Consider the following 14,394-nt stretch of genomic DNA (forward strand, 5'->3'; position numbering starts at 1 on the left):
AACAACTAAGGGCTTCGACACGAACAAACAATAATCCCATACAATGATCGTGTCAACAAAATAAGTCAATCCAGCAGTAGAGAACAAGAGGTAGAGTACAAGGGGAACAGAGCAGCACCAAGCAAAGTTCATAGGGTAGCAGACACGCTTTCAGTTCATTCGATTACCTTTTTAAATGATCTGTGATTTGTTACATTGATTACCAACAGCTGTCCATCTGCTAATAAGCTCTGATCCAGGCAATAGGAAAATATGGGGGCGTCATTCCACATTCTAAAAATCATAAAACAATCACCAAAATAAAGTGCACATTAAATAAAACCACCACATCAAGAGGAAAAACAATCAGTGCCAAATACACACACGGAAAACACAGCACCCAACACAAATACAATACAATCTCTCCATATATGACATAGATGTTAATAAACCATAACTTTACAGTAGCATTTTTCATTTTTTTCGAGTTGTACTACCCCCTGTTTTAGTGGGAGGTAGGCAAATCTGACAGTGTAGGACAAATCGACAGAACACCGGGTCCTGGCATGTGCAGCTACCTAAGAGTTCTCACTTCTCTTCTTTATACTTAATTATCGGTGGTTTATATATGTGGCGTTACGGACTGGTAAGTTCTACAGACTACGCCACCCGGAGGCTATATCCGGGACTGCCCTTAACTTTAAAGCACACCGGTTCGTGACGACTGGATCAGGTATCAGGCCAGAGTTAAGTTAAGACAACTTTATTTGAAATTGATTCAAATTTTATACACTATATCAAATAATTAGAAACAACAAAACGTCCCACTTCAAGGAGGGGGAAGGCCTGGCATCCTTTGAGCAGAGGAGATAGCATTCACGCGTGCACACACACACACACACACCCCAGCACGGCACACTCCACTGTGATCACTGCAAATAGGTAAAGGGGCCACCACCACAAGAGGCTACACTGCTGCCGGCGGCCACCCCACTGCTGAAGGGAAAAGAAACAGAATCACAGTTCGAAAACACATAAATTAAAACAAGCATCACATACAGCAACCTGGTTCTCAACAGTCACATCCAAAACTACTGGTTCCATAAAGTGGCCCAGCTACTGGGTTACCAGCAGACAGAAAGAAGCAGAACGCTGGTACAAAGAACCACCAAACACAGGTACACAAAAAGAACAACAATAATATAATAATAATAATAAATCCACTGGATTGATCAAGAACCAAAAGACATACTACAAAGTCAAACAAATAACAAAAAAAAAAAAAAATGAAATCATGAAAAATTATAATAAACAAAGGAGAATAATACAAAATACACAATTACATCGAACACAATAACCCCAGACGGAAGAGAACAATGCTAGTGACAGTTAGATAGCAATTACCCTGTTGCACGCCACGTTTCCATCAGTTACTCACATTACTGGTGGGAAATAAACGCCATACCCCGAGTCCAGACCGCAGACCAGCTGACCCTGCAAGTTCTCAGTTGATGCAGCAATACACATTCGTCACCCGACAACGTTATATTAACGTCAATATAAATCCGCTGTTAATGCAGCCGCATGAAAGCAGATGGAAGAGCGTAGTTCCAAAGACCAAATGTATGGAATGAGACGTGCAGCTGAGCAAAACGAAGCAAACAAATTAGACACAGCGTGAAGCAGCCGTAGTTGGATAGAACAGGTAACAGTTAGTCGGCGAAACATAAAAACTATTAAACGATGCACAGTGCAGAAAAGCCACCCAGCAAACGACAAGCCCACTACAGCAGCCCACTGCGACGTCCCTTGCACGTTGACCCGCACCTTAAATAAGGAAAACACACTTTACTTGAATCAGCCGACCATGAAAACTTATTTAAAATTGATAATAAAATTGTGTCACACATACCTGTACTGCGACTCATGAAGCACAGATGTAGCTGTACAAAACGACTGTCTCCATAACGGACCACGATTAAAGGACTTCCCGAAAAGCTCCTCAGTCCACCTAAGTAAAATCGGTTCGTAAAGCCAGTGCAAGACCATCAGCATTTCAAAACACTCACTGCAAACGCTCCTACCTCGTCACCATGCACACAAAAGCCCGGAAGTACGGTGACTCGCTCGCTTACACCGGACGAACGCACACACATAGCACAAACGGAAACAATTTTATAGGCAGATAAACAACCCTAACCAGACACGCCCTCAATTTACTAGATGACATCAGGGGAGGGCAGATCGTACTGCTACATTCTACTCCCCCCTTCTTCATCGTCGTCCCGACGGTGAAATATTTAAACACGAGACCCTAGTTCCAAGGCCTAAACCATGCCATAACTGCATTGGCCCCACAGGCTGGAGGATTCACATTTCCAGCTCCTATTGTCCGTGGTAAACGGTGCACATTAGAATGTTGACCTGCCCCTACTCGTTCCGTCCGGCGTGGAACCACCTCTAATGGATTAGGAGACTCCAAGGGGAGGGTTCTCTCTTCAGATACCAACTCCCCATGGGATGCTTCTGTGGGTGCTGGGGGATCAACCAGCACTGTTCCAGATAGATCTGGTCTCAAGGTGCTCCCTCCAGGAGCTGACGATGGGACCTCGGAAACCACATATGCCAAGTCCCCATCTTCCAATTCTTCCTCAGGTTCTGAGGGCACGGGTGAATCGACTGAACTTTCGGAGAGGTCCTCCGCTACTGCCTCCCCTTGGACTCGAGGTTTCAATGCTGACCGATGGACATGCCGGACTTGAGTCAGGTCGTTAACCGGAGCCACTGTATACACTGAACCACCAGACAGAGGGGCTTTTACCACCTGATATACAGTAGAGCTCCACAGGTCATGAATCTTATGTCGACCCCGGACCCCATAATCTCGCAGATAGACCCGCTGGCCCTCCCGTAACAGCAACTCTCTTACCCGTTGATCATGTCCTGCTTTACGCCGACTTGCCGCAGCCTGCAGCCACTCTCGGGCACCATCAACCGCCATCTGCAGTCGTGCTTGATGCTCCTCAATCCACTGGTGGACTCAACCTGACACTGGCTCTCGCACCTGACCGAGCAAGAAGTCTATGGGCAACCTTGGCTCTTGCCCAAACATCAAAAAGAAGGGCGACTCCCCAGTAGCTTGGTGAGGGGTGGTATTATAACAAAACACCACCTGTGCTAGGCAAGATGCCCAATCTCTCTTCCGATCTGTGGGCAAGGTCCGCAACAAGTTGTGTAAGGTCCTATTGCACCTCTCACACTGACCGTTACCGGCCGGGTGGTATGGAGTGCTGCGTGACCTTCCCACCCCATACAGGCTACACAACTGTTGAATCAGGCTGGACTCAAAATTACGGCCCTTGTCGGAGTGAATGCGCCCAGGAACCCCAAATTTGAAGAACCACTCCTCCACCAGGACCCTGGCCACAGTACTAGCCTGCTGATCCCAGGTGGGAATTGCCACCGTAAACTTACTAAACACATCGGTCATTACAAGCACACTTTCTTGCCCTGCCTGAGATGGCTCCAACACAGTAAAATCAATAGCCACGATATCATTCGGACGGGATGCCAATAAATGCCCCATGTAACTTCGAGGGACTGGTGCCACATCCTTAGCTTGCCACGTCTGCAGACATGCCTGGCCAGTAGCAGCGCTGTCGCAAAAGTTCCAAGGTACGTTCAACACCCTGGTGTCCATGCTGCTGATGTAAAAGAGTTAGTACCTCTGGCTGCAAGACAACCGGTAGGACTACCTGAAGCACTGTCTCCCCTCCATCAGGCCGGAAAGACCGTCGGTATAATATGCCCTCTTGCTCTACCAACCAGTCCCATTGTTGGAGGAGCATGATCACTGGCTTAGCCAAAGTCCGTCGCTCCTGTGGACCTGGCCGCTGCCCTTGATACCAGAACCTCAAGGCTTCCCCTACCACTCGGTCCGCCTGCTGTAAACTGCTAATATCAGGTGCCGAGCGACCAGGCCAAGCCTGCATCGCATGCGAAGTGGTGACCTCTGCTGGCCCTACCGTCACTCGCCGTAACAGCTCGGGTATGACAGCCCCTAATTGCCCATTACCACTGACCTCAGATTGCACCGTAGTTAATCGGGACAGTGCATCGGCATTTTGGTTGGTTCTACCCGCCCGATACTGAATCACAAAATCAAAGGCAGCTAACTCAGCAGCCCACCTTTGCTCAGTAGCGCCTAACTTGGCTGTAGCCAGATGACTCAACGGGTTATTATCAGTGCCTACGACACACTTATGTCCCAAAAGGTATTCACGAAATTTCTCAGCCATGGCCCATTTTAGAGCCAAAAATTAGAGTCTCATGGAACTATAAGTGGCCATTTTCTGTTCTGCAGGCCGAAGGCCGCGGCTAGCGTACGCGATGGGTCTAACTTTGCCTTCGTCCTCCTGTGACAACACAGCCCCGAGCCCTGCATAACTGGCGTCGACCTCCAATATAAAAGGCCGTGTGAAATCTGCATATGCTAAGACTGGAGCAGTAGTCAGCTTTCGCTTCAACATTTGGAATGAGTCCTCACATTGTGGGGACCAAGCTGCTGCCAACTCTAGACTGCGCCTACCTACCTTACCTCGCGTTAGCTCTGCCACTATTTGATGTAATGGAGCCGCCAACTTTGCAAATCCCTCAACAAACCGCCTGTAGTAGCTAGCAAACCCCAGGAAGGTCCTCAGCTCAGTGACTGTCGTAGGACAAGGCCACTGAGCTACGGCCTCCACTTTACCTGGGTCTGTAGCTACGCCCGAGGCAAGGATTACGTGCCCCAAGTATGTTACCTTTTCTTGAAAGAACGTACATTTTCCTAGCTTTACCTTGAGGCCTTCGGCCCTTAGTCGACCCAGTACCATCCTTTATCTCTCTAAATGCTGTTGCACGGACGAAGAGAACACATTGATGTCGTCCAAATACAGCAAAACAGACTGGTGGCGCTGGTCACCAAAGAGCCGCTCCATCAGGCGCTGGAACGTACTTGGCGCATTGCACAAACCGAACGGCATACGATTCCACTCGAACAACCCGAACGGCGTGCAAAAGGCAGTTTTGGGGTGATCAGGTTCAGATACAGGAACTTGATTATACCCACTAGCTAGATCTAACGTGGAAAACCAGTGGGCACCTGTCAGTGAATCCAATGTCTCCTCAATCCGAGGTAACGGGAACGCATCCTTGCGCGTTTTAGAGTTGAGTTGACGGTAGTCTACACACATGCGTAAACTACCGTCCTTCTTTTTAACTAACACAACGGGGGAGGCATATGGGCTGCAACTCTCCCGGATAATTTGTGCGTCTAACAACTGACTGATATGGGTCTTGACCACTTCATACTCGGACGGTGGGATACGTTGATACCGCTGCCGGACTGGAATGTCATTGGTTAAGGGGATCTCGTGGGAAAGCAGGTTGGTGCAACCCAGATCTCCTTCGTGCGTCGAAAACACACTTTGATACTCCCGAAGGAGAGCCCTAACCTGCTTCTGTTCCTCGGCTGACAATCCTGACAAATCAGCTGACTCGATCTGCTCTAATATATCCGACACATCGCCAGAGGCTACCCGAGCAGTCACAGTGGCGACTTCGGTCAGTCCATTTGGTAACCCCACTAGATATACCTCCGTTAACGTTCCTACCACTGTAGTAGGATACAGCACTATGTCAACGGTACCAACATTTATGACAGGGACCAAAACAGTACCACCTTCCACCGGTACTAACGAAGGCGAGGCCAATAATCCCGTGGGCAAACCAGTCTCAATGGGCTCAAACAACACGGTCTTACCTGCAAGCAAGGAGGAGCAGGTAGCTGTAACAAATGTCAAAGTGCCGCCAGAAATGCGACACACCCTGCGCCCCCTTACCTTTATGTTATTCTTACGGTCAGTAGCACGAACGAACTGTTGACAATTTTGAAGTACCTGGGTCATATTTGTATCCTCGACTAAACTTGGCAGCTCAAATAAAGTGGGACCGTGACGACCGAACAACTCTCGATAACAGCGGCTAAGCACATTCATGCCTAAAATACCGGGAGTATCTATGCCACTGCCCGGAGGATCACGGACCACTAACACTCCACATTTAGGGACTTTATTACCGCACAGTTCAATATCCAATTCGAGATACCCAATATATGGAATTTCCAATCCGTTCGCTGCTCGGAGCTGCAGCCAGTGACAGGATTGCAACCGATCCTGGCCCCATGGCTCAAACCTCAACCGGAAACAAGTCTCAGTGATGGTTGACACCATAGAACCAGCATGTACTAGGCAGGGTACTGAAACCCCACCAATATTTACGACAAGGTGTGGACATGAGGACACTAATCGGGAAGCAGTTTCATTACTATTAACAATAAGAGAACCCCGCGTGCTCCCTACCGAACTGTGGCTCAGCAACTCGGTAGGAGCTAGTTTTCCGACTGGTTAGGGCCAGGCAAGGACCTTGGTTCACCGGCCGAAGGAGCAACAACTGGGCGTGGCAAAGTGCGGGGGGGGGGGGCGACGCTCCCCATCGCACTCCCGTGCAAAATGACCCGGTTGCTGACAACGCCGACAGATCAATTGAGCCGGACGAGGAGTATGACCATGGGAAAAGGTAGTCTGATTCCGGGCGATAGTTTGCGTAAGTAAATCTAGCTGCTGTTGCTGCCGATGCAGCATTTCTCTTAGCTCGTCTAACTCAGATGTACGCCTCCCCTGAGCACAACCTATCTCAGGACTTCCCCAGACCTCGTACTGAATTCCACTTACCAGGGGGACAGACTGACTTCTACCTCTAACACCCCCTGGTAATCCCTCTTGTTCCCAACGGATCGCTTCTCCCCGAACCCCTAGCAACGTTACAGTGGGCTGACGGCGTATTAATTGTTTTAATTCTCGACGAAGTGCATTATCCGACACACATTCGACAAATTGATCCCTCACAATTAAGTCACCATTTAAAACTTCGCGTGGCGATTGGCTTTTTACCTTCTCAAACAAACTCAATAACACCAAGGAGAACTCCAATAATGTTTCTCCTTCGTGCTGCCGGCGAGAGAAAAATGCTTCTTCCAGTGCGATGTATGACTCAGCACAACCATACACCTCACGCAGCGCTGCAATAATTTTATCTGGATCGCTTTTCTCAGCACTAGAACGATATTTAATCTCATTGCGGGCCTCTCCGTCAAGATGATCATACAAGAAAAACGCCTGCTCCACAGAGGTCATATTCCGAACTCGCATACATGCTTGGGCCTCCTCAAGCCACTCGTCGATACTGATACCAGACCTGCCATTACAATTTTGGCAGCGTCGGTCCCTCGGAATAAATACAAATCTTTCAACTGTACCAGCACTTACATCAGCTGATCGTGGTGTAGATGGGCATGCTGCACCAACAGAAGGTGCGTGTAATGATACAACCTTTGTATTCATCCGGAAGAAGGAGGCGGGAACCGGCAGACAATCAAATGAAACTTTAATTATTCAAAATAAACACAAAACAGCGCACCAGCCCCTCACGGACGACTGATGCGCACAAAATAAAACCAAAACACAACTAAAAGCCCAGGCCTGGTCCTCTCTCGTCCTTCACTGTCGTCGCTCCAGTTTTATATCCTTCCATCTCCTACGTGGGACTCGAGACCGGCAGTAGGTCGCAGGTGTCACTGATTTCCCAATCATTGCCGGCCTCCCTCCTTGTTCCCACGTCCCTCGGCCCCGCCCCACTCGCCACATACCCCCATCGCCCCTCGCAGGCCGGGGGGTACCCTCGAGACTGCGCTCTATCCCCCCCCCCTCCCTCCGGGGGGGACCGCTCACGGGGACCTGCGGGAACCTGGGGGTAGGTCAGACGAGGCGAGAGAAAAGGAGATGGAAGGAGGAGCGACAGAGACGAGAAAGGGGAGAGAGAAAAAAAAAAAAAATCCGGTTCCCAGACGCACTGCTGCTCAACCCTCCACCGGCTGGGCGATCTCCTCCGCGGTGCCTGGCGGTGACACTGGACGGCCCTCGGCGGACGGCACGACACTCCTCCGCTGCCCGGTGGACGGCGACGGCTCCTCCGGTTTTGGGCAGCCGGCAGGAGTCCACCGTTCCCTGCTCCTCCGGATACCTTCACGGAGGCAGCAGGCTCCGGCCCCCTGGCGAACGGCGCCGACTCCTCTGCTCCCTCACGGACGGCAGCCGTGGAATAATATAATAATAATAATAAATCCACTGGATTGATCAAGAACCAAAAGACATACTACAAAGTCAAACAAATAACAAAAACAAAAAAAACAAAAAAAACGAAATCATGACAAATTATAATAAACAAAGGAGAATAATACAAAATACACAATTACATCGAACACAATAACCCCAGACGGAAGAAAACAATGCTAGTGACAGTTAGATAGCAATTACCCTGTTGCACACCACGTTTCCATCAGTTACTCACAGTACTGGTGGGAAATAAACGCCATACCCCGAGTCCAGACCGCAGAGCAGCTGACCGTGCAAGTTCTCAGTTGATGCAGCAATACACAGTCGTCACCCGACAACGTTATATTAACGTCAATATAAATCCGCTGTTATTGCAGCCGCATGAAAGCAGATGGAAGAGCGTAGTTCCAAAGACCAAATGTATGGAATGAGACGTGCAGCTGAGCAAAACGAAGCAAACAAATTAGACACAGCGTGAAGCAGCCGTAGTTGGATAGAACAGGTAACAGTTAGTCGGCGAAACATAAAAACTATTAAACGATGCACAGTGCAGAAAAGCCACCCAGCAAACGACAAGCCCACTACAGCAGCCCACTGCGACGTCCCTTGCACGTTGACCCGCACCTTAAATAAGGAAAACACACTTTACTTGAATCAGCCGACCATGAAAACTTATTTAAAATTGATAATAAAATTGCGTCACACATACATGTACTGCGACTCATGAAGCACAGATGTAGCTGTACAAAACGACTGTCTCCATAACGGACCACGATTAAAGGACTTCCCGAAAAGCTCCTCAGTCCACCTAAGTAAAATCGGTTCGTAAACCCAGTGCAAGACCATCAGCATTTCAAAACACTCACTGCAAACGCTCCTACCTTGTCACCATGCACACAAAAGCCCGGAAGTACGGTGACTCGCTCGCTTACACCGGACGAACGCACACACATAGCACAAACGGAAACGATTTTATAGGCAGATAAACAACCCTAACCAGACACGCCCTCAATTTACTAGATGACATCAGGGGAGGGCAGATCGTACTGCTACATATAGCCTGACAAATATCGAGAGCACATAATGTTACATAATCTATGTAATGCGTGGGGACAAATCTCTCCACTCGCAAATGGATTTCCTTCACTCACACAAAACTGGATGTGGCTTTTAAAATTGAAATTATTTTATAAATTGTCTCTGCTCTCACTCAGAAATTCTGTGTACATGCTCAAACATTGTCTTCACATCACTGAAGACCAGAATAGCTTTTTTTCTAATGCAGGTGAGGAGTAGGCCTATCTCACTAAAGGGAAGCAAGCTGATTATAGTCAGCCTTCTCTAGTTATTTATGTTATTATCAGCCTACTTATTTTATTTTCAGTAAGTGATTAAATTGTAATTATGCGTTTATAAAATAATTTTATTTAGTGCATTTGTAGGGTATAATATATAGGCCTAGTTTTGCAATAAAAGTGTATCAACCAGCTTCCAGAAATATATAAGTGGAAGGCTTCATGGCATCTGTTTGTACATAGTTCTTTTGAACCTTGATTTGTGATTTATTTCTGAAAGTGTTATTATTGTTATTATTGATTATTGTTTTGTAATATTACTTGTTAAATCATTAGTCAAAACATTATAATTCTTTCAGGGCAGTTTTACATTAATTTATATTATAAATCAACATCTTCATGAAATTAACAGAGGTAGTTGAAGTAAAATTCTGTAATGTTCCTCTTTGCAGTTGACTTTGCAGCACAAGTATCTGCCATGTCAACTGTGTGGGGTCCTAAAGGTATTTAGAAACACAGCTATTTTCCTGGATGGAACTGCTTTGACCAGTTCATGGCGATTAGTGGATGAAACACTGTTATTGTGAGCTAATTCAATAAAAAAAAATAATTGTGAGGAAAAATATTTATAAATATTACTTATTTCTAGAGCTGGGCAAGATAACACATTATTATCATGTTAACACATGAATTATTAATGCAGACAAATTATTTTGTCACACATAACACAGTATTATTATTTTTATTATTTTGAAAGTATATTGCTCACTGGCTCTAAACACGCATACAGACAAACCAGGGGTCAAAAGAGGGATGGGATGTTGATCTGTATCTGTACAAAATGAATGTAATTGTAAAATGAGATAAAAGGTGGAAGTAAAACAACAATAACATTATGATATAACATTGTAATCTTAAAAAAAAAACATACAATTTTTTTACAGTGATTTAATTTCAAAACTTAGGATAGTCTTAGGCTAGTCTATCAAAGAATAAAAGAAGACCTTTACACAAAGGATCTTATGCATGCTATTGTTATTAAACAGTAATTAAATATAAGGCCTATATATAGGGAAACATCACGAATATGGAATCATTTGGATTTCTCCAGAGTGAGAGAATGAGAGAGCCCAACCTTACCTTATGCTTAGCATAAAATTGTTTTGTTTTGTTTTAAAATTGTTTATTTATAGCTAAGCCTATATTATTATATACTACAATTATATTTATGCATTAGAATTATATATTTTTAATTCTTGTTTTGTTCTGATAAATTTGTTTTAAAGTGAAGGGAACTAAAAATATCCTGTTGGTACATTATAACATTATTAGGCCAGCCGTTATTATTTCTAAATGTAATAAAATGCAACTTATACATGACTTTAATATTTTTTTCCACACAAAATTTATACATTTTTTAGCGTGTAAAAAAAATAAAAAATGCAGCAAACGAAAATAGGTGATTAATCCATTAAAATGCAACTTATACATTATTTATGTATTTTTTCCTTGAACCATTATCTTGATTGTTCAAAACGTCGGAGCCGCCCCAGTCACGAATTGTAAATATTAAACATGTTTAATATTTACGATCAGAAATCCTGATGTGTGGGGGGAACCCGAGGACAAACGTGCGCACGCTCCAGAGATTATCAGATGAAACGAAACAAAATTGATGTGGACAGCAGAGATGGAGGATCAGCTTGTTGATTTGTGCCAACAGCACGAATGTTTATACAACGTGTCGTAAAAAATCATTCTAAATTCTATCATTGCAATGGCTTCCTGCATATCGTCCGCAATGCTTATTCTGAAGTCTTGTGAGATTTTGCGAGATTTCCTGTTGTAAGGGAAACAGGTCAATTTAGTTCAAAGGGAATCATTTAAGATTTTAAAGGGAATTTGAACAGAATCACTGTTTCACGGCTGATCACTGAGACGCCCTGCGATTCACTGAACGAGCCGTTTAACATCAAATCTGCGCTGGATATTAATATCGAAAGTATAGTGAAAACACTATCAATTTGCACAGTAACAAGATCGGCAGTTTAAGACATTAACTTGTAAGCACAAAACACAAGATACTTCTCTTTTCAATATGAATAAGGCTTTATTAGATAAATCTAAGACATATAAACTAATCTAACACATAAACGCACGCACTCACACATTCACACAAGTTACAGGAAGATCGAAAGTTAGGGAAAGATGAGTTTAAGAGAATGGAAATGTGGAATCCCAAGTTTACAGCAATACGTGAAATTGCATAGACATGAACAGCCATCAATCACTTAATTAACCCTCGCATTGAGTTCCTCAATGAGGTAAAAAATATATTAGATACACATGTTCGGCATACTGGAGTCTGTTTACCAGGTCTTTCTGAGCAGCCGTTGCATGTTGCTGGTCGAGCTGGGCTGCTGCTGCCAGGGCTGCTTGGAGCATCATAACTTTTTCCGTTGTTTCCTGCTCCCTCTCGCTGGGTGCTTTGAGTTGATCTTGGACTTTCACTACCAGCTTGTCTATGCAACGTTGAGCACGTGTCAGCTCCTCTTGAAGATGGGTGATGTGCTTGTCGCTCAGTTTCAGCTGGGTTGTGAAGGCATAGCTTAGGGAGCTGGTGATCTTGACTAGCTCCTCGTGGTTGTTGTTCTGGCTTGAATCTTGTGTCAGGAATCTTCTCAGGATTAGGATTATTATTAAAAATAATAATAGTTCAAATGTCTTTGGAGTGAGGCTGTCTGTCATGCCTCTCAGCCAAGTGTTCACATCATCCCCATGGGCAATGGGGTCTGCAGTCTGCGGCAGGTTGGCACGCTAGAGAGAAGAGGGACTGACACAGATCTGTGTGGAGTAAAAGCCTATGTGTTGTGGGACAACTAAGTGTTGTATCAGTGATTGTGAACCACTAGTGAAGTGTTGTGATGACTGTGTTGGTCTCAGGGTGTCTAAGTAGACTAGCGATGCGAAGACTTTGTCACTCTAATGAGGAAGAGGAAAAGAGAGAAAGAGGTGAAAAACAAATTAAATGACAAGCAAAATTTCAGTTTTTCAAACGAGGAAAATACATTTTTCCCAATTAAATATTATCAAGTAGGTAAACAATATTATTATATTTCTTGATTTGGACAAAAAAATACAATAATAATGCTGATATCTCTTTCATTAGTCTGACAGGATTGACACCGTACACCTTACAGTTGGACCGCTCATCAGGGAGGCTGCGAGGACGACAGTTGTTCAACACGTATCTCTATTAAATTGATCTCAACGTTGGATGAGATGCTAAAACTTGGATTGCGTTTCCAAATGTAGGGAGGTTAGGAAGAACAAGGGAGAGGATGATTACAATCAAATTCATAAGGATGATTCGTCGTCTTTGACACGATTTGTGTATTTAATTCACTTAGAATTGATTGATGGTTCTTACATATGCAACAAATGTAAAAAGAGAAGAGGAAAGTAAAGGAGAGAAAGGACGGAGATGGTAAGTCTCGGTAGCAGTTATCTCAACTACAAGGAGAGCGTTGTTTTAATAGCTGCACAACTAATCAAACAAAATAAACTTTAAGTGAAACACAGTTATCTTTCTAATTTATTTGAACTTGTAGTGAGGGATAACAATGTCTCCTTTTAGGGTTCAGGTGTGTCGTTCCCAGGCTAGGATACACAGAGTAAAGAAATGGTAAGAAAAAGTAAAATTAAGAAAAATAATAAATGGGCAAAATATGCAAAAATTAAATTAAATAGAGGAAATCAATAAGTAAACAATAGTGGTTAAGTGTATAACCAAAACAGGAAGAGGGGTTAAACGCAATCAAATAAGTAAAGGTCTGAATAGCATATATTCAGATGGGTAATAAATAAATTAAATCGTCATAAATTAGGTAGAATAAGTTTACTTAAACTTTTACATTTTAAGGCTTATTCATTCCTAAAATAATTAGGCCCCAAAGAGAATACTAGAAATAATGATCATATGAAATGATCTGAGAAGGAAATTTGAATGATTCAAAATAAATTTAATGTTTCAATTAAATTTCAATTTGACAATTAATAATTGTGAGTCAGTATTTCCCTTTCTAGTAAAATGGAAATAAGTGGTAAAGTGAGAAAAGAGAGCAATAAGAGAGAGAAAGAGACCAGCAAGTGTTAGTTAAGATGTTTAAAGGGTTAACGTTAAATCACTTCAGCGTTGCCCAAGCAGACACTATTCAACCACTGGGTGGTAATGCTAACGGCTAACCTTTGAGGCTAGTGGATTTAGCATAGACTTCAATGTAAATACAAATGTTTCGTTAGCTTAGCAACACCGTGGAGTTTGTTTACACTAGCGTCGATACGCTGCATGTGCGAAGTTCAAAGTTGCTCCGGAAGTGCGTTAAGACTTCCGTGTCACTGTAACTGTGGCAACCAAATCAAATTCTAGTGGACTAGCAAATTAATTGTTGCATAGTTGCAAATACAGTTAAGCATGGTACATGAAATGTCGGCTTATTTCAACACTGTACAAATAATAACACCGCTTTTAGTTGGTTTTGCGATGTGGCACTTAAACTCTCAGTTCATATAGTGTTAAAATTTATCTTAATTCAAATAGCAGCTTCCTGCTGTAGTTAAAGGGAACACAGTGATAGCGATCTCTGCAGATCTGAGTCTCTGTGCCAGTTTCTCTAGACACAAACGCAAAAGGTTTCCTTCGCTGTTGGTACACAGTTAAAATTTACTTGATCAAGCTTTTAAAACACTCCCATTCAAATTACTCTCGGACACACGCAGTGTTACGCGAGATTGCATTCACTTTGTGAACAGACAAACATTATTCTCTAATGTTTAACTTCGGCATTGGAACACGCACTGGCAATCAAACTATATGAAATATGAATACGGAGGCTCTGATAAATAGA

General features: G+C 44.0%; 1 protein-coding gene and 1 long non-coding RNA gene across 3 annotated transcripts in view; one reads left to right on the forward strand and one right to left on the reverse strand.

Annotated features, from left to right (window-relative positions):
* zgc:113516 (uncharacterized protein LOC541449 homolog) overlaps nucleotides 1–14,394 on the forward strand; it is a 123,485-nt gene that overhangs the window by 54,538 nt on the left and 54,553 nt on the right. The gene's annotated exons all lie outside the window — the stretch shown is intronic.
* LOC132125140 (uncharacterized) lies at nucleotides 727–2,874 on the reverse strand. 2 transcript variants are annotated; one of them, XR_009426857.1, is made up of 3 exons: nucleotides 2,064–2,874; nucleotides 1,892–1,990; nucleotides 727–1,806 (listed from the first exon to the last, which is right to left on the reverse strand). It is a non-coding gene; the product is annotated as an uncharacterized LOC132125140 (long non-coding RNA). The 2 variants fall into 2 exon arrangements; XR_009426856.1 differs by having other exon boundaries at nucleotides 1,892–2,874.

Source organism: Carassius carassius, chromosome 43 (assembly GCF_963082965.1).
Source record: "Carassius carassius chromosome 43, fCarCar2.1, whole genome shotgun sequence".
Taxonomy (NCBI): Eukaryota; Metazoa; Chordata; class Actinopteri; order Cypriniformes; family Cyprinidae; genus Carassius; species Carassius carassius.